Source organism: Arachis ipaensis, chromosome B9 (assembly GCF_059453495.1).
Source record: "Arachis ipaensis isolate K30076 ecotype BB chromosome B9, ASM5945349v1, whole genome shotgun sequence".
NCBI classification, from domain to species: domain Eukaryota; kingdom Viridiplantae; phylum Streptophyta; class Magnoliopsida; order Fabales; family Fabaceae; genus Arachis; species Arachis ipaensis.
This window is the reverse complement of record NC_142444.1, coordinates 82,068,410-82,090,155: the sequence shown is the minus strand read 5'-3', so window position 1 is coordinate 82,090,155 and position 21,746 is coordinate 82,068,410. Positions and strand designations below refer to the sequence as shown.

The window sequence follows — 21,746 nt, the reverse complement described above, 5'->3', positions numbered from 1 at the left end:
TGCAGCAGAACTGCAAGTTTCATGGACTTCCATCTGAAGATCTTTTTCAGTTCTTAACTGAATTCTTGCAGATATGTGATACTGTTAAGACTAATGGAGTAGATCCTGAAGTCTACAGGCTAATGCTTTTCCCTTTTGCTGTAAGAGACAGAGCTAGAGTGTGGTTGGACTCTCAACCCAAAGACAGCCTGAACTCTTGGGATAAGCTGGTCACGGCTTTCTTAGCCAAGTTCTTTCCTCCTCAAAAGCTGAGCAAGCTTAGAGTGGATGTTCAAACCTTCAGACAGAAAGAAGGTGAATCCCTCTATGAAGCTTGGGAAAGATACAAACAGTTGACCAAAAAGTGTCCTTCTGACATGCTTTCAGAATGGACCATCCTGGACATATTCTATGATGGTCTGTCAGAGTTATCTAAGATGTCATTGGATACCTCTGCAGGTGGATCCATTCACCTAAAGAAAACGCCTGCAGAAGCTCAAGAACTCATCGACATGGTTGCAAATAACTAGTTCATGTACACTTCTGAAAAGAATCCTGTGAATAATGGGACGCCTATGAATAAGAGAATTCTTGAGGTTGATACTCTGAATGCCATATTGGCTCAGAATAAAATATTGACTCAGCAAGTTAATATGATCTCTCAGAGTCTTAATAGAATGCAAGCTGCATCCAACAGTACTCAAGAGGCATCTTCTGAAGAAGAAGCTTATGATCCTGAGAACCCTGCAATAGCAGAGGTAAATTACTTAGGTGAACCTTATGGAAACACCTATAACTCATCATGGAGAAATCATCCAAATTTCTCATGGAAGGATCAAAAGCCTCAACAAGGCTTTAATAATGGTGGAAGGAACAGGTTTAACAATAATTAACCCTTTCCATCATCCACTCAGCAACAGACAGAGAATTCTAAGCAGAATCCATCTAGCTTAGCAAATCTAGTCTCTGATCTATCTAAGGCCACTGTGAGTTTCATGAATGAAACAAGGTCTTCCATTAGAAATTTGGAAGCACAAGTGGGCCAGCTGAGTAAAAGAATCACTGAAATCCCTCCTAGTACTCTCCCAAGCAATACAGAAGAGAATCCAAAAGGAGAGTGCAAGGCCATTGACATAAGCACCATGGCCGAACCCAAAGAAGGAGAGGAGGACGTGAATCCCAAGGAGGAAGACCTCCTGGGATGTCCAGTGACCAATAAGGAGCTTCCCTCTGAGGAACCAAAGGACTCTGAGGCTCATCTAGAGACCAAAGAGATTCCATTGAACCTCCTTATGCCCTTCATGAGCTCTGATGAGTATTCCTCTTCTGAAGAGAATGAGGATGTTACTGAAGAGCAAACAGCCAAGTTTCTTGGTGCAATCATGAAGCTGAATGCCAAATTATTTGGCATTGATACTTGGGAAGTTGAACCTCCCTTGTTCATCAATGAACTAAGTGATCTGGATCAACTGACATTGCCTCAGAAGAGACAGGATCCTGGAAAGTTCATAATACCTTGTACCATAGGCACCATGATCTTTAAGGCTCTGTGTGACCTTGGTTCAAGAATAAACCTCATGCCCCTCTCTGTAATAGAGAAACTGGGAATCTATGGGGTGCAAGCTGCTAAAATCTCATTAGAAATGGCAGACAATTCAAGAAAACAGGCTTATGAAAAAGTTGAGGACGTGTTAGTAAAGGTTGAAGGCCTTTACATCCCTGCTGATTTCATAGTCCTGGATACTGGAAAGGAAGAGGATGAATCCATCATCCTAGGAAGACCTTTCCTAGCCACAGCAAGAGCTGTGATTGATGTTGACAGAGGTGAACTAGTCCTTCAATGGAATGAGGACTCCCTTGTGTTTAAAACTCCAGGATTTCCCTCTGCAACCATGAAGAGGAAGCATGAAAAGCTTCTCTCAAAATAGAGTCAACCAGAGCCCCCACAATCAAACTCTAAGTTTGGTGTTGGGAGGCCACAACCAAACTCTAAGTTTGGTGTTGAACTCCCATATCCAAACTCTAAGTTTGGTGTTGGAGAGTCTCAACAATGCTCTGAACATCTGTAAGGCTCCATGAGAGCCCACTGTCAAGCTATTGACATTAAAGAAGCGCTTGTTGGGAGGCAACCCAATTTTTATTTATCTAACTGTATTTTTCTTAGTTATATGTCTTTATAGGTTCATGATCATGTGGAGTCACAAAATAAATATAAAAATTGAAAATGGAATCAAAAACAGCAGAAGAAAAATCACACCCTGGAGGAAGCATCTGCCTGGCATTCAACGCCAGAACAGAGCATGGTTCTGGCGCTGAACGCCCAAAATGGGCACCAACCTGGCGCTGAATGCCCAGAGTTGTGTGCAAGGGTATTTTACATGCCTAATGGGTGCAGGGATGTAAATCCTTGACACCTCATGATCTGTGGACCCCACAGGATCATCTCAGGATCTGTGGACCCCACAAGATCATCTCAGGATCTGTGGTCCCCACAGGATCCCCACCCACCTCACCCTCTCTCTCTCCATTCATGACCATCCCTTCTGTTAACCCTTTACCACTCACATCCATACACCCATTGACCTTCAAAATTCAATATCTCTTCCCCACCCAATCCCACCCATATGGCTGAATACACACCTCCATATCTTCTTCTTCTTCTATTCCTTCTTCTTTTGCTCGAGGGCGAGCAACATTCTAAGTTTGGTGTGGTAAAAGCATAGCTTTTTTTTTTGTTTTTTTCCATAACCATTGACGGCACCTAAGGCCAGAGAAACCTCTAGAAAGAGGAAAGGGAAGACAAAAACTTCCATCAAGGGTCTATAGCTCAGTGGTAGAACATTTGACTGCAAATCAAGAGATCCCTGAGATACCTCAGAGGATACATTTTCTTCCACACAATTTTTAGAAGCAACTAAGGGTGGAACATCACGAGCACTCCATCATCCTTCATGAAATAAGAGAAGATCAAAAAGCAATGAGGGAGGAGCAACAAAGACAAGGAAGAGACATAGAAGAGCTCAAGGACATCATTGGTTCCTCAAGAAGGAAACGCCACCATCACTAAGGTGGATTCATTCCTTGTTCTTATTTCTTCTGTTTTTCATTTTCTATGTTATATGCTTATCTATGTTTGTGTCTTCATTACATGATCATTAGTAGTTAATAACTTTGTCTTAAAGTTATGAATGTCCTATGAATCCATCACCTCTCTTAAATGAAAAATGTTTTAATTCAAAAGAACAAGAAGTACATGAGTTTCAAATTTATCCTTGAACTTAGCTTAATTATATTAATGTGGTGACAATGCTTCTTGTTTTCTGAATGTATGCTTGAACAGTGCATATGTCTTTTGAAGTTGTTGTTTAAGAATGTTAAATATGTTGGCTCTTGAAAGAATGATGACTAGGAGACATGTTATTTGATAATCTGAAAAATCATAAAAATGATTCTTGAAGCAAGAAAAAGCAGCAAAGAACCAAGCTTGCAGAAAAAAAAAGGCGAAAAAAATAGAAAGAAAAAGAAAAAGCAAGCAGAAAAAGCCAAAAGCTCTTAAAACCAAGAGGCAAGAGCAAAAAGCCAATAACCCTTAAAACCAAAAGGCAAGGGAAATAAAAAGGATCCCAAGGCTTTGAGCATCAGTGGATAGGAGGGCCTAAAGGAATAAAATCCTGGTCTAAGCGGCTAAACCAAGCTGTCCCTAACCATGTGCTTGTGGCGTGTAGGTGTCAAGTGAAAACTTGAGACTGAGCGGTTAAAGTTAAGGTCCAAAGCAAAAGAAAAGTGTGCTTAAGAACCCTGGACACCTCTAATTGGGGACTTTAGCAAAGCTGAGTCACAATCTGAAAAGGTTCACCCAATTATGTGTCTGTGGCATTTATGTATCCGGTGGTAATACTGGAAAACAAAGTGCTTAGGGCCACGGCCAAGACTCATAAAATAGCTGTGTTCAAGAATCATCATACTGAACTAGGAGAGTCAATAACACTATCTGAAGTCTGAGTTCCTATAGATGCCAATCATTCTGAACTTCAATGGATAAAGTGAGATGCCAAAACTATTCAAGAGGCAAAAAGCTATAAGTCCCGCTCATGTGATTGAAGCTCTGTTTCATTGATAGTTTGGAATTTATAGTATATTCTCTTCTTTTTATCCTATTTGATTTTCAGTTGCTTAAGGACAAGCAACAATTTAAGTTTGGTGTTGTGATGAGCGGATAATTTATACGCTTTTTGGCATTGTTTTCAGTATATCTTTAGTAGGATCTAGTTACTTTTAGGGATGTTTTCATTAATTTTTATGTTAAATTCACATTTCTGGACTTTACTATGAGTTTGTGTGTTTTTCTATGATTTCAGGTATTTTCTGGCTGAAATTGAGGGACTTGAGCAGAAATTAGATTCAGAGGTTGAAGAAGGACTGTTGATGCTGTTGGATTCTGACCTCCCTGCACTCAAAATGGACTTTCTGGAGCTGCAGAACTCAAAATGGCGCACTTCCAATTGAGTTGGAAAGTAGATATCCAGGGCTTTCCAGCAATATATAATAGTCCATACTTTGGCCAAGAATAGATGACGCAAACTGGCGTTCAACGCCAACTCTCTGCCCAATTCTGGCGGCCAGCGCCAGAAAAGGATCCAAAACCAGAGTTGAATGCCCAAACTGGCACAAATGCTGGCGTTCAACTCCAAGAAGGACCTCTACACGTGCAACACTCAAGCTCAGCCCAGGCACACACCAAGTGGGCACCGGAAGTGGATTTATGCATCAATTACTTATTTCTGTAAATCCTAGTGACTAGTTTATTATAAATAGGACCTTTTACTATTGTATTAGACATCTTTGGATTGTATTTTTGATCTTGTGATCACGTTTTGGGGGCTGGCCATCTCGGCCATGCCTGGACCTTTCACTTATGTAATTTTAACGGTAGAGTTTCTACACTCCATAGATTAAGGTGTAGAGCTTTGCTGTTCCTCAAAGATTAATGCAAAGTACTACTGTTTTCTATTCAATTCATCTTATTTCGCTTCCAAGATATTCATTCGCACTTCAACCTGAATGTGATGAACGTGACAATCATCATCATTCCCTATGAACGCGTGCCTGACAATGACTTCTGTTCTACCTTCGACTGTATGAGTATCTCTTAGATCTCTTAATCAGAATCTTCGTGGTGTAAGCTAGAATGATGGCGGCATTCAAGAGAATCCGGAAGGTCTAAACCTTGTCTATGGTATTCCGAGTAGGATTCAATGATTGAATGACTGTGACGAGCTTTAAACTCGCGATTGCCGGGCGTAGTGACAGACGCAAAAGGATAGTAAATCCTATTCCAGCATGATCGAGAACCGATAGATGAATAGCCGTGCCGTGACAGGGTGCGTTGACCATGTTAACTGAGAGGATAGGATGAAACCATTGACAAGGGTGATGCCTCCAGACGATTAGCCGTGCCGTGATAGGGCATTTGGATCATTTTCCCGAGAGAAGACCGAAAGTAGCCATTGACAATGGTGATGTATCACATAAAGCCAGCCATGGAAAGGAGTAAGACTGATTGGATGAAGATAGCAGGAAAGCAGAGGTTCAGAGGAACGAAAGCATCTCTATTCGCTTATCTGAAATTCTCACCAATGATTTACATAAGTGTTTCTATCCTTTATTTTATGTTTATTTAATTATTACTCGAAAACACCATTATCAATTTATATCTGCCTGACTGAGATTTACAAGGTGACCATAGCTTGCTTCATACCAACAATCTCCGTGGGATTCGACCCTTACTCACGTAAGGTATTACTTGGACGACCCAGTGCACTTGCTGGTTAGTTGTGCGAAGTTGTGAACCATGGTATTGGCATCATGTTTTTGGCGCCATTACCAGGGAAAGAAAGAGCGATGAATTTTACATAATTAAAGTGTAATCACAATTTCTGCGCACCAGTAAGCTAGAATGATGGTGGCATTCAAGAGAATCCGAAAAGTCTAAACCTTGTCTGTGGTATTCCGAGTAGGATTCAATGATTGAATGACTGTGACGAGCTTCAAACTCGCGAGTGCTGGGCGTAGTGACAGACGCAAAAGGAGGGTGAATCCAATTCCAGCATGATCGGGAACCTCAGATGATTAGCCGTGCCGTGACAGGGCATCTTGGACCATTTTCACAAGAGGAGGGGATGTAGCCACTGACAACGGTGATGCCCTTGCATAAAGCCAGCCATAGAAAGAAGTAAGACTGATTGGATGAAGATAGCAGGAAAGCAGAGGTTCAGAGGAACGATTGCATCTCCATACGCTTATCTAAAATTCTCACCAATGATTTACATAAGTATTTCTATCCTTCTTTTATTACTAGATTTCGAAAACTACATAACTATTTTATATCCGCCTGACTGAGATTTACAAGGTGACCATAGCTTGCTTCATACCAACAATCTCCGTGGGATTCGACCCTTACTCACGTAAGGTATTACTTGGACGACCCAGTGCACTTGCTGGTTAGTTATGCGAAGTTGTAAAGATATGTTTAGACCATGGTTCTGTGCATCCATTTTTGGTGCCATTGCCAGGGAATCAATTTCGAATAATAATTCACAACCTGAGTAACAATTTCGCATACCAAGTTTTTGGCGCCGTTGCCGAGGATTGTTCGAGTTTGGACAACTGACGGTTCATCTTGTTGCTCAGATTAGGTAATTTTCTTTTTGTTTTATTTTCAAAAATTTTTCCTTTGTTTTCGAAAAAATTTTAAAATAAAAATGTTTTCAAAAATATATTTTTCTTCAGAATTTTTAAGAATGAATTCTAGTGTTTCATAAGTCATGTTGAAGCCTGGTTGGCTGTAAAGACATGACTGTAGGGCATGTTAGGCGTGTCATGTCTAGATTACATGCTAAAGCTTGGCTGGCTATTAAGCCATGCCTGACCCTTTGATTGGAGCTTTAGACTAAGAATGCTAGATTCCTGGAATCCATATTAAAAATTTTGGAATCCTTATTTTTGTTTTTCAAATAATTTTCGAAAAAAAAAATAATAATACAAAAAAATTAGAAAATCATAAAAATCAAAAATATTTTTTTTGTGTTTCTTGTTTGAGTCTTGAGTCATGTTATAAGTTTGGTGTCAATTGCATGTTCATCTTGCTTTTTCGAAAAAATTCATGCATTCATAGTGTTCTTCATGATCTTCAAGTTGTTCTTGGTAAGTCTTCTTGTTTGATCTTTGCATTTGCATGTTTTGTGTCTTTTCTTGTTTTTCATATGCATTCCTGAATTCTTTATGTCTAAGCATTAAAGAATTCTAAGTTTGGTATCTTGCATGTTTTCTTTGCATTAAAAATTTTTCAAAAATGTGTTCTTGATGTTCATCATGATCTTCATAGTGTTCTTGGTGTTCATCTTGACATTCATAGCATTCTTGCATGCATTCATTGTTTTGATCCATAACTTTCATGCATTGTATCATTTTTCTTGTTTTTCTCTCTCATCATAAAAATTCAAAAATCAAAAAAATATCTTTCCTTTTTCTCTCTTAAAATTTCGAAAATTAGATTTGACTTTTTCAAAAATTTTTAAAATCTAGTTGTTTTTATGAGTCAAATCAAATTTTTAATTAAAAAAAAAAAATCTTATCTTTTTCAAAATCTTTTTCAAAAATCAAATCTTTTTTTTCAATTTTTTTTAGTTATTTTCGAAAATTTCAAAAATATTTTTCAAAAATCTTTTTCTTAATTTTTCATCATATTTTCGAAAATAACATCATCAATTAATGTTTTGATTCAAAAATTTCAAGTTTGTTACTTATTTGTTAAGAAAGATTCAAACTTTGAGTTCTAGAATCATATCTTGTGATTTCTTGTGAATCAAGTCATTAATTGAGATTTAAAAAAATCAATTCTTTTTCAAAAACTAATTTCTATCATATCTTTTCAAAAATATTTTCTTATCTTATCTTTTTCAAAAATTTGATTTCAAAATATCTTTTCTAACTTCCAAACTTCTTATCTTTTCAAAATTTGTTTCAACTAACTAACTAACTTTTTGTTTGTTTATTAGCTTTTTCAAAACTACCTAACTAACTCTCTCTCTCTCTCATTTTCGAAAATATCTCCCCTCTTTTTCAAAATTTCTTTTTAATTAACTAATTATTTTAATTTTTTATTTTAATTTTCGAAAACTACTAACCTTTTTCAAAAACTATTTTCGAAAATCACTAACCCTTTTTCAAAAATAATTTTCGAAAATCCTTCTCCCTCATCTCCTTCTATTTATTTATTCATCTACTAACACTTCTCTTCATCTCACATCACTGCTCCTATCCTTACCCTTGTGTTTGGATTTTTCATTCTTCTTCACCCCTATTCCTTTTCTTCTTCTACTAACAATAAGGAACCTCTTTACTGTGACATAGAGGATTCCTCTTCTTTTCTTTTTCTCTTCTCTTTCTTATGAGTAGGGAGAATGAAAAAGGCATTCTTGTTGAAGCTGATCCAGAACCTGGAAGGACTCTGAAGAGAAAACTAAGAGAAGCTAAATTACAACAATCCAGAGACAACCTTATTGAAAATTTCGAACAAATAAAGGAGATGGCAGCCGAACCCAACAACAATAATGCAAGGAGAATGCTTGGTGACTTTACTGCACCTAATTCCAATTTACATGGAAGAAGCATCTCCATTCCTACCATTGGAGCAAACAATTTTGAGCTGTAACCTCAGCTAGTTTCTCTGATGCAGCAGAACTGCAAGTTTCATGGACTTCCATCTGAAGATCCTTTTCAGTTCTTAACTGAATTCTTGCATATCTGTGATACTGTTAAGACTAATGGAGTAGATCCTGAAGTCTACAGGCTCATGCTTTTCCCTTTTGCTGTAAGAGACAGAGCTAGAATATGGTTGGACTCTCAACCCAAAGACAGCCTAAACTCTTGGGATAAGCTGGTCACGGCTTTCTTAGCCAAGTTCTTTCCTCCTCAAAAGCTGAGCAAGCTTAGAGCTGATGTTCAAACCTTCAGACAAAAAGAAGGTGAATCCCTCTATGAAGCTTGGGAAAGATACAAACAGCTGGCCAAAAAGTGTCCTTCTGACATGCTTTCAGAATGGACCATCCTGGACATATTCTATGATGGTCTGTCTGAATTAGCTAAAATGTCATTGGATACCTCTGTAGGTGGATCCATTCACTTAAAGAAAACGCCTGCAGAAGCTCAAGAACTCATTGACATGGTTGCTAATAACCAGTTCATGTACACTTCTGAGAGGAATCCTGTGAGTAATGGGACGCCTATGAAGAAGGGTGTTCTTGAAATTGATACTCTGAATGCCATATTGGCTCAGAACAAAATATTGACTCAGCAAGTCAATATGATTTCTCAGAGTCTAACTGGAATGCAAGCTGCATCCAACAGTACTCAAGAGGCTTCTTATGAAGAAGAAGCTTATGATCCTGAGAACCCTGCAATAGTGATGACAAGTCATCTTAGCCTAGTTTCACTAGCCTTTTTCTTTTGTTTTCAATTGAATTGTGCACTTTCTTGAGCTACAAGTAAGCTAATTTGGGTAAATTCTCATGCTTCCTTTGATTGAATCGACCATGTATGAATTCATGCTATTTCATGAGGTTTTATGCTATAATTGGCACATATTATGATAAAATGAATATCTCATGATTTTTAGCATAGCTTTGATGTGTTTGGTTGATTAATGATTGGTGAAGAAAGCTTGGAGAAAGGTTGAAGCAAGAAGGAATGGCTAGGAGTAAAGAGAGGACAATGGAATAAGTGAAAATGAACCAGGAAGCAAAAAGTTGGACCAAAAGTTAGCCTCAAACTTTTGCACAAACTTTTGGGTGAAAAGTTAGCCCCAACGTTAGCCCCTAACTTTTGGGCTAACGTTGGCACATGAAAGTTACTCCCTGGGCACCAAAAGTTTGCGCCAACGTTAGCCCCTAACTTTATGGCTAACGTTGGCATGAGAAAAACACCCCCTGGCCACCAAAAGTTTGCGCCAACGTTAGCCTCTAACTTTTGGGCTAACGTTGGCACATGAAAAACACAAAGGGGGAGCAAAAGTTTGCGCCAACGTTAGCCCCTAACTTTTGGGCTAATGTTGGCGCCATAAGTGCACTAAGGAAGGCCAACATTGGAGCAAAAGTTAGACCCCTAACTTTTGCACCAACGTGGGTATCAGCAAAACATGGGGGCTGATATGAAAAGTTGGACCAAAAGTTTGCCTCAAACTTTTGCTCAAACTTTTACTCAAACTTTTGCAAAACTCCAACCCGGTTCACTTGGTTTACTTTGGTTCCTCTCCAAACTCCAAGAGCAATCAACCAAGGCCTCTCTCAACCCAATTCCACCAAGAGCAAAGGCCCAACTCAAGGCTTGAAGATCATTTGAAGAAAGTGTATAAATAGGATAGAATTCAAGTTCTTAAGGGAGCTTTTTCCTTTTGGAGTTTTCATAATAGTTTTCGGAGAGCTTTGGATATTGAGTGATCTTTAATTTCTTAGTTTCGGGGAAGGAGAATTCCACTCTCTTCCTCTTAGTTTTATTGCTTTCAATTTCAATTGCAATTGTCTTGGATCTTGGGTTGGAGAATTGAAGGAATTCTGTTTCAATCTCATCCGAAGATCTCTCTGTTTCTTCTACTGCTTATTGAATTTAATTTCTGTTAATTGTTCTTCATCTACTTTCTTTGCAATTTACAATTCCTTTGCAATTGTTCTTGTTGGATCTAGGAAGGCATTGAGATCTAGACTTGGTTATCTAGTCTCTTGGGTCCTGAGATCCGGATTCCCCATTTCCCATTCCTTGTTTACTATTTTCATGCTTATTTACAATTCTGTTTTTAGATCCGGTTCAGTCCAAGTGTTCTTTTACTTCTCTGTTGGTTGTAATTTACTTTCCCTCGTTTAATTTCTGCAACTCCAACTCCCAATTCCCTTTACAATTCAAGCTATTTACATTTCTTGCACTTTAAGATTCTGCAATTTACATTTCTTGCGTTCTAAGTTTCTGCCATTTAATTTCTTGTTCTTTAAGATTCAGCATTTAAATTCCTGTTCTCTTTAATTTCATGTCAATTACCCATTCCTTTTACTTTCCATGCAATTTAAATTCTGCAAATCACAAATAACTCAACCAAATCTTGATTCGCTTGACTAAATCAACCACTAAACTAAAATTTCTCAATCCTTCAATCCCTGTGGGATCGACCTCACTCCCGTGAGTTATTATTACTTGATGCGACCCGGTGCACTTGCCGGTTAGATTTGGGTGTTTTGGAGAAATTCGTTTTTCCGCGAAAATATCCCATCAAGTTTTTGGCGCCGTTGCCGGGGATTGATTAGATTGACAATGAATAAGTGAGGTGGTGATCTAGATTTAGCATTTTTATTTTCTGTTCCTTTAATTTTCAATTAACCCACTAACTGTTTGAATTTTTGCTTAAGCTAACTAAAACTTCATTCTAGCAATAGATTGAAGTGTCACTGGTTTGTGTGTTTCTTATGTTCTGCTTGTATGTCAGGTACAAGAAGAAATACACCCATCTTTCATGAACAAGACGAAAGAACTCTTAGAATGTTAAGAAGAGCTGAAAGATATTGTTGGAGAAGAGGAATCAGAAGAAGAATTCCAAGATATGGAGGAACATTCAACCAATCCACCAGGTGGAGCAGACAACAACAATAACAATCCACCCCAGAGGAGAGTGTTGGCCTCCTATACCTTTGCAAATGCTAGACATTGTGGAAGCAGCATTCTCACCCCTAATGTCAATGCAAATAACTTTGAATTAAAGCCACAACTCATTACATTGGTCCAAAACAACTGCTCGTTTGGGGGAGGACCATTGGAGGATCCAAATCAACATCTATCTACCTTCTTAAGGATTTGTGACACTGTCAAGTCCAATGGCGTGAATCCTGAGACCTACAAGCTTCTGCTGTTCCCGTTCTCATTAAGGGACAAGGCCGCACAATGGCTTGAAACTTTTCCTCAAGGAAGCATCACTAGCTGGGATGATTTGGTGACTAAATTTCTAGCCAAATTTTACCCACCTCAAAGGGTTAACAGGCTGAAAACTGAGGTACAAACATTCACACAATTGGATGCTGAAAATCTGTATGAAGCATGGGAGAGATACAAGGCTCTGCTGAGGAAATGTCCACCAGAAATGTTCACTGAGTGGGACAAGCTACAGAACTTCTATGAAGGACTCACCCTAAAGGCTCATGAATCACTTGACCACTCAGCTGGAGGTTCCTTGCAACTCATGAAAACTGCAGAGGAAGCTCAAAATCTCATTGATATGGTGGCTAACAACCAATATTTCTTTGCTCATCAAAGAAACCGCCAACCATCACAAAGAAGAGGAGTAATGGAGCTAGAAGGAGTGGACTCAATCTTGGCTCAAAACAAGATGATGCAGCAGCAAATTCAACAACAATTTGAGCAAATGGCCAAGAGGATTGATAGTCTCCAAGTTGCAGCAGTTAACACTAGCCAACCATCAACCACATGGGGACAGAGTGAAGAAACTCAAGAAGAACAACAACAAGAGCAAGTACAGTATATGCACAACGAAGGACCAAATGAAGTGTATGGTGATACATACAATCCATCCTGGAAGAACCACCCAAACCTCAGATGGGGAGATAATCATACCCAAAACCAACAACCATGGCAGAAGAACTCAAATCAAAACAACCCAAGAAGCAACCAAAACCACAACCAGCAGCAGACTAACCAAAACCCTTACAGAAAACCTCAAAACAACTACCCCAACCCCAACCAGTACCAATCCAATAACCAACCCACCAACCAAAATGCCTATCATCCACTACCCACATCTCATAACCCACCTCAAGTATCACCTGAAGCCCAGAGAATCACTAACTTGGAGGCCGTGATAGACAAAATGTTGAAACACCAGGAAATGGTAACCAAGAATCAGGAAGCATCCCTGAAGAGCCTAGAGAGACAGATGGGGCAAATCTCCAAGCAGATTTCTCTTGAGAGACCTTCAAGCTCACTGCCGAGTGACACAATCCCAAATCCTAAGGAAGAATGCAAGGCAATACAATTAAGGAGTGGGAGAACATTGATGAGCAACAATGACACTACTAAGAAGCAAGTAGAGAGCAGCAAAAGACCAATAGAAGAGGAACAGCCAACACACACAGAGGAAGCCAATGATGATGATGCAATGGCAAGCAAGGAAGCCTCAAAGCAAACTCAAGCAAAGGAGGAACAACCAAAAATTCCAAAAAAAGGGAATGAAGCAGTTGAAAAGCCAACCAAGAATCAAAAGCAACAAGTAGAGAAAACCTTTGTACCTCCACTGCCATATCCCCAGAGGTTCAACAAAGAAACCAAGGATCAGCATTTTCACAAGTTCCTTGAAACTTTCAAAAAGCTGGAAATCAATATTCCTTTTGCTGAAGCACTTGAGCAACTGCCTCTGTATGCCAAATTTTTGAAGGAGCTTATCAACAAGAAAAGAAGTTGGCTTGAGAAGGAAACCGTGTTACTCACTGAGGAATGCAGTGATTTGATTCAAAGGGGCATTCCACCAAAACTCAAGGATCCAGGAAGCTTTGTAGTCTCATGCACCATTGGCAGAATAATTCTCAACAAAGCTCTATGTGACCTTGGTGCCAGCATCAACTTAATGCCTCTCTCAATGATGAGAAAACTTGCTATAGAAGAGCTTAAACCCACCAGGATGTCATTGGTCATGGCTGACAGATCAATCAAAACACCCACTGGAATTGTGGAAAATCTGTTGGTAAAGGTTGGGGAGTTTATTTTCCCAGCAGATTTTGTGATTTTGGATACTGAAGAGGAAGGAAACAATTCAATCATTTTGTGAAGGCCATTTCTAGCCACAGCAAGAGCCACTATTGATGTAGAAAAAGGAGAAATGATCTTCAGGGTCCACAATGAACAAATGATCATAAACGTCTTCAAGTTAATGCAACACATTCCTGAGCAAGAGGATTATGTGAGAGTGGACATGATAGAGAGTTTGGTGGAAGAAATGCTGGAAGAAAGTCCTCAAGAGCAAGAAGGAAATCAAGGGGCAACAAAGGAACAAGTAGCTGAGAGTTCCATTGAGCAAGATGAAAAACAAGTCAAGAAGGAAGAAGTACGAAAACAAGAACTGAAACCATTACCCACCCATCTCAAATATGCATTCCTTGGCACATCGGAGAGCTTCCCAGTAATCATTAATTCATCCCTGACAAAGAAGGAAGAAGGAGAACTTCTTGATGTACTCAAAGCTCACAAAGATGCTTTAGGATGGACCATTGATGACCTGAAGGGAATCAGCCCTGCAGTATGTATGCATAAGATCCTCTTGGAAGATAATTCCAAACCAGTGGTTCAACCACAAAGAAGGCTAAATCCCACAATGAAGGAAGTTGTCCAGAAGGAAGTAATGAAGCTGTGGAATGCAGGGATAATCTTCCCAATATCTGACAGCCCATGGGTAAGCCCGGTTCAAGTTGTACCAAAGAAAGGATGAATGACGGTCATAACTAATGAGAAGAATGAATTGATCCCTACTAGAACAGTGACTGGGTGGAGGATGTGCATAGACTATAGAAGATTGAATGATGCCACCAGGAAGGATCATTTCCCTCTCCCATTCATTGATCAGATGCTGGAAAGGTTGGCCGGCCATGCCTATTATTGCTTTTTGGCCGGATATTCTGGGTATAATCAAATCGTGGTGGACCCCAAGGACCAAGAGAAAACTGCCTTTACATGTCCATTTGGAGTCTTTGCATACCAGAGGATGCCCTTTGGGCTCTGCAACGCCCCTGCCACATTTCAAAGGTGTATGCTCTCCATTTTCTCTGATATGGTCGAAAAGTTTTTAGAAGTCTTCACGGATGACTTCTCTGTTTTTGGTGATAATTTCAATGCTTGCCTGAACCATTTAACCCTTGTCTTAAAACGATGCCAAGAAACTAATTTAGTTTTGAACTGGGAGAAATGCCACTTCATGGTACCCGAAGGGATTGTTCTTGGCCATAAAGTTTCAAGAAAAGGGATAGAGGTTGATAAGGCAAAGGTTGAAATCATAGAAAAACTCCCTCCACCAATTAATGTGAAATCTGTTAGAAGTTTCTTAGGGCATGCCGGATTCTACAGAAGGTTTATCAAGGATTTTTCAAAAATAGCTAAACCTTTGAGTAATCTACTAATGCTTGATAACCCTTTTATTTTTTATGAAAACTGCCAGCAAGCCTTTAAAACTTTAAAAAACAAACTCACAACAGCACCAATCATCACACCTCCGGATTGGGAGTTACCCTTTGAACTCATGTGTGATGCAAGTGACCTTGCAATTGGTGCTGTACTTGGGCAAAAGAAGGGCAAATTAAATCATGTCATATATTATGCAAGTAAAGTGTTGAATGAGGCCCAAAGAAATTACACTACAACAGAGAAGGAGTTGCTAGCTGTAGTTTATGCTTTTGATAAGTTTAGATCATACTTAATAGGATCCAAAGTTGTGGTTTATACTGACCATGCTGCACTTAAGTATTTGATGTCAAAACAGGATGCTAAACCAAGACTTATCAGGTGGATATTGCTCTTACAAGAGTTTGACATTGAGGTAAGAGACAGGAAGGGCACTGAAAACTGGGTTGCTGACCATTTGTCGAGGCTACCACATGAAACAATTCAACAAGCATCTCAGCCCATGAACGAAAGCTTCCTAGATGAGCATCTTTTGCAGATCCAGCAAGCACCCTGGTTTGCTGACATAGCAAACTACAAAGTGGGAAGAAAGATACCTCAAGACTTTTCTAAGCAACAAGTGAAGAAGTTAATCAATGAGGGAAAGAAATTCTTATGGGATGAACCCTTCCTGTTCAAGAGATGTTCTGATGGAGTAATTAGAAGGTGTGTCCCTGAGAGTGAAATGAGGGATATCCTGTGGCACTGCCATGGTTCAGCTTATGGTGGACACTTTGGCCCAGAGAAGACAGCTGCAAAAATATTGCAGAGCGGCTTCTATTGGCCAACTATTTTCAAAGATGCCAGAGAATATGTTCACCAATGTAATGAATGCCAGAAAGCAGGAGGATTAACAAGAAGGAATGAGATGCCTCAAAATTTCATCTTGGAACTGGAATTATTTGATCTATGGGGAATTGATTTCATGGGGCCCTTTCCCCCTTCCTATTCTTTCAGATATATCTTAGTCGCAGTGGAATATGTCTCAAAGTGGGTGGAAGCCATAGCTACGACCACTTGTGATTCACAGATTGTCCTCCAATTCCTTAAAAAGCACATTTTCACAAGATATGGAGTGCCCAAGAGTCTTATCAGTGATGGTGGAAGTCACTTTTGCAACAAACAGATGGAGAAGCTCCTCCACAAATATGGAGTAATCCATAAAGTGGCTACACCTTACCACCCTCAGACTAATGGCCAGGCTGAACTAGCAAATAGGGAGTTAAAGAAGATCCTAGAGAAAACAGTGGGAAGCACAAGAAAAGATTGGGCTAGGAAGCTAGAAGATGCATTATGGGCATATAGGACAGCTTTCAAAACTCCTATTGGCAAGTCACCCTTTCAGCTATTGTATGGCAAATCCTGCCACCTCCCTGTAGAGCTTGAACACAGAGCTTTTTGGGCCACTAAACTCCTCAACCTTGATTCCCAAGCTGCAGGAGAAAAAAGGTTGTTGCAACTAAATGAGTTAGATGAATTCAGGATAGAAGCCTATGAGAATACTAAGATATACAAGGAAAGAGCTAAGAGGTGGCATGACAAAAAAATCACAAAGAAGGAATTCAAGCTAGGACAGCAAGTGCTCCTGTATAATTCAAGGCTTAAGATTTTCCCTGGCAAACTGAAGTCAAAGTGGACTGGTCCATACTTGGTGACAAAGGTTTTTCCTTATGGGAGCATTGAACTGCTAGATGAAGCAACAAAGAATCAATTCACAGCAAATGGTCACAGAGCAAAGCTGTACTTGGGAGGACAATGGGATAAGGAAAAAGAGGTCCAGAACCTACAGCCTTCTTGAAAGGAATTGAAGGATGTCAAGCTAATGACAATAAAAGAGCGCTTGTTGGGAGGCAACCCAAGCTGAGGTAGTTTCCTTTTCATAGCCTTTTCAATAAAAATGTTGAATAATTGATATGTATTGCAAGGAGCTAAGTTTGGTGTTGCACACCAAAAACAACTTAAAGGAGAATGGAGGATTCTAAGTTTGGTGTTCCACCAAAACCTCATTCAAAAGCACATTCTAATCTCCTGCACATTGTTAGCTCCAAGCAATCGAACAGATTATTCAACCACTTAACTGCTTTTTAGTCTTAACTTCATAACCTTTAGCAAGGATACAAGATTTTGCCTAGAGTTAACCTGCTGTATCCAGAGAAGTGGCAAGAGCTTAAGTTTGGTATCCCCACAGCAAATTAAATCCACAAGCCACACTCAACTCATGCATACTAACTGGTCATCTAAGGGCTTGAGAAGCAAGCAACTGTTGAGAATTATGCAGGGAATTCACCACCAGTTGAAGATAATATGCATCATAACTCAAAAGGGCACAACAGAAGGAAGGACAAAGGAACTGCAAACCAATAGGGTTGTATTTACACTTAACTCTTACTATTGAAAAATGTTTTGACTTGTGTTTTGTTAAAGTGTTCATCTAATACAAGTAGAATCAATCTTAGAATAAGTAAGCTAGTCTATGTGTGTGCTTGTGTGTTTACTTTCACTTAGCAAAAAGCATGTTTTGCCCCCTGCATCTTTAAGTTCAATAAAAGAAATGTTTGAATGTGAAGTAAGATGGTCTCTGTTAGATAGAAGTAGAATAAAAGTAAGTGGTGGTATGTGTGTGATTGTATAATAGCTCACTTTTAGTGAATAAAGAGCCAGGATATCTCCTTCTAAGTATAGAGTGGCCTACTGTCTATGAATCTCAATCGAATAAAAATTCTTGGTTAGAAAGAAAAACAAAAAGAAAGAAAAAAAAGAAGTGGCAGAACAAAAGAAAAACAAAAAGAAACAAAGCTGGACACCAATAGCTTGAACCTTAGAATATATGCCTGTGGTGTCTTTGTATTAGGATTTGCTTGGATTATTAAGCTCTTTGGAGTGCATCAACACTCGGTGACTTGGGTTAACTAACCCGGGATCATCAGCTGAAAGTCCACTATCAAGAGCAACCTAACTACAAGGCACTTAGTAGCCCAAAGAGGTGCTGGGCATCAATGTTCTAAGAAAGAATGTGAGCCAAGTGTCTATAGTGAATAATGTGTCAAGTATAAAGAAAAGGAAATGAACTTGCTACACATGACACTCAAATAAAGCTTATAAACAAAGTAATAGCCAAGGATAAAGGAATAATGAGAGGTCATAACAGTATGTTACTTGAAGCATGAAGGAGACTTTCTAGGCCTAGGAGCCAATAAGAAGTGAGTATTTACATATCCACACAAAATCCCATGAACTATCAATAATACTCTGCTAGCATGAAAATCCTCTTCCATTTCATCCTTTCTTCTCAATAAATCTTTTCTTGCTTGGGGACAAGCAAGCTTTAAGTTTGGTGTTGTGATGACAAGTCATCTTAGCCTAGTTTCACTAGCCTTTTTCTTTTGTTTTGAATTGAATTGTGCACTTTCTTGAGCTACAAGTAAGCTAATTTGGGTAAATTCTCATGCTTCCTTTGATTGAATCGACCATGTATGAATTCATGCTATTTCATGAGGTTTTATGCTATAATTGGCACATATCATGATAAAATGAATATCTCATGATTTTAAGCATAGCTTTGATGTGTTTGGTTGATTAATGATAGGTGAAGAAAGCTTGGAGAAAGGTTGAAGCAAGAAGGAATGGCTAGGAGTAAAGAGAGGACAATGGAATAAGTGAAAATGAACCAGGAAGCAAAAAGTTGGACCAAAAGTTAGCCTCAAACTTTTGCACAAACTTTTGGGTGAAAAGTTAGCCCCAACGTTAGCCCCTAACTTTTGGGCTAACGTTGGCACATGAAAGTTACTCCCTGGGCACCAAAAGTTTGCGCCAACGTTAGCCCCTAACTTTGTGGCTAACGTTGGCATGAGAAAAACACTCCCTGGGCACCAAAAGTTTGCGCCAACGTTAGCCCCTAACTTTATGGCTAACGTTGGCATGAGAAAAACACCCCCTGGCCACCAAAAGTTTGCGCCAACGTTAGCCTCTAACTTTTGGGCTAACGTTGGCACATGAAAAACACAAAGGGGGAGCAAAAGTTTGCGCCAACGTTAGCCCCTAACTTTTGGGCTAACGTTGGCGCCATAAGTGCACTAAGGAAGGCCAACGTTGGAGCAAAAGTTAGACCCCTAACTTTTGCACCAATGTGGGTATCAGCAAAACATGGGGGCTGATATGAAAAGTTGGACCAAAAGTTTGCCTCAAACTTTTGCTCAAACTTTTACTCAAACTTTTGCAAAACTCCAACCCGGTTCACTTGGTTCACTTTGGTTCCTCTCCAAACTCCAAGAGCAATCAACCAAGGCCTCTCTCAACCCAATTCCACCAAGAGCAAAGGCCCAACTCAAAGCTTGAAGATCATTTGAAGAAAGTGTATAAATAGGATAGAATTCAAGTTCTTAAGGGAGCTTTTTCCTTTTGGAGTTTTCATAATAGTTTTCGGAGAGCTTTGGATATTGAGTGATCTTTAATTTCTTAGTTTCGGGGAAGGAGAATTCCACTCTCTTCCTCTTAGTTTTATTGCTTTCAATTTCAATTGCAATTGTCTTGGAATTGAAGGAATTCTGTTTCAATCTCATCCGAAGATCTCTCTGTTTCTTCTACTGCTTATTGAATTTAATTTCTGTTAATTGTTCTTCATCTACTTTCTTTGCAATTTAAAATTCCTTTGCAATTGTTCTTGTTGGATCTAGGAAGGCATTGAGATCTAGACTTGGTTATCTAGTCTCTTGGGTCCTGAGATCCGGATTCCCCATTTCCCATTCCTTGTTTACTGTTTTCATGCTTATTTACAATTCTGTTTTTAGATCCGGTTCAGTCCAAGTGTTCTTTTACTTCTCTGTTGGTTGCAATTTACTTTCCCTCGTTTAATTTCTGCAAATCCAACTCCCAATTCCCTTTACAATTCAATCTATTTACATTTCTTGCACTTTAAGATTCTGCAATTCACATTTCTTGCGTTCTAAGTTTCTGCCATTTAATTTCTTGTTCTTTAAGATTCAGCATTTAAATTCCTGTTCTCTTTAATTTCATGTCAATTACCCATTCCCTTTACTTTCCATGCAATTTAAATTCTGCAAATCACAAATCACTCAACCAAATCTTGATTCGCTTGACTAAATCAACCACTAAACTAAAATTGCTCAATCCTTCAATCCCTGTGGGATCGACCTCACTCCCGTGAGTTATTATTACTTGATGCGACCCGGTGCACTTGCCGGTTAGATTTGGGTGTTTTGGAGAAATTCGTTTTTCCGCGAAAATATCCCATCAAGTTTTTGGCGCCGTTGCCGGGGATTGATTAGATTGACAATGATTAAGTGAGGTGGTGATCTAGATTTAGCATTTTTATTTTCTGTTCCTTTAATTTTCAATTAACCCACTAACTGTTTGAATTTTTGCTTAAGCTAACTAAAACTTCATTCTAGCAATAGATTGAAGTGTCACTGGTTTGTGTGTTTCTTATGTTCTGCTTGTATGTCAGGTACAAGAAGAAATACACCCATCTTTCAGGAACAAGACGAAAGAACTCTTAGAAGGTTAAGAAGAGCTGAAAGATATTGTTGGAGAAGAGGAATCAGAAGAAGAATTCCAAGATATGGAGGAACATTCAACCAATCCACCAGGTGGAGCAGACAACAACAATAACAATCCACCCCAGAGGAGAGTTTTGGCCTCCTATACCTTTGCAAATGCTAGACATTGTGGAAGCAGCATTCTCACCCCTAATGTCAATGCAAATAACTTTGAATTAAAGCCACAACTCATTACATTGGTCCAAAACAACTGCTCGTTTGGGGGAGGACCATTGGAGGATCCAAATCAACATCTATCTACCTTCTTAAGGATTTGTGACACTGTCAAGTCCAATGGCGTGAATCCTGAGACCTACAAGCTTCTGCTGTTCCCGTTCTCATTAAGGGACAAGGCCACACAATGGCTTGAAACTTTTCCTCAAGGAAGCATCACTAGCTGGGATGATTTAGTGACTAAATTTCTAGCCAAATTTTACCCACCTCAAAGGGTTAACAGGCTGAAAACTGAGGTACAAACATTCACACAATTGGATGCTGAAAATCTGTATGAAGCATGGGAGAGATACAAGGCTCTGCTGAGGAAATGTCCACCAGAAATGTTCACTGAGTGGGACAAGCTACAGAACTTCTATGAAGGACTCACCCTAAAGGCTCAAGAATCACTTGACCACTCAGCTGGAGGTTCCTTGCAACTCATGAAAACTGCAGAGGAAGCTCAAAATCTCGTTGATATGGTGGCTAACAACCAATATTTCTTTGCTCATCAAAGAAACCGCCAACCGTCACAAAGAAGAGGAGTAATGGAGCTAGAAGGAGTGGACTCAATCTTGGCTCAAAACAAGATGATGCAGCAGCAAATTCAACAACAATTTGAGCAAATGGCCAAGAGGATTGATAGTCTCCAAGTTGCAGCAGTTAACACTAGCCAACCATCAACCACATGGGGACAGAGTGAAGAAACTCAAGAAGAACAACAACAAGAGCAAGTACAGT

At 39.3% G+C, this 21,746-nt stretch overlaps 1 non-coding gene across 1 annotated transcript; it reads right to left on the bottom strand.

The window, feature by feature from the left end:
• Positions 1 to 254: 254 nt before the first annotated feature.
• Positions 255 to 362, bottom strand: LOC148545212 (small nucleolar RNA R71). Its single transcript, XR_015901122.1, has one exon. It is a non-coding gene; the product is annotated as a small nucleolar RNA R71 (small nucleolar RNA).
• Between the last annotated feature and the right edge of the window lie 21,384 nt (positions 363 to 21,746).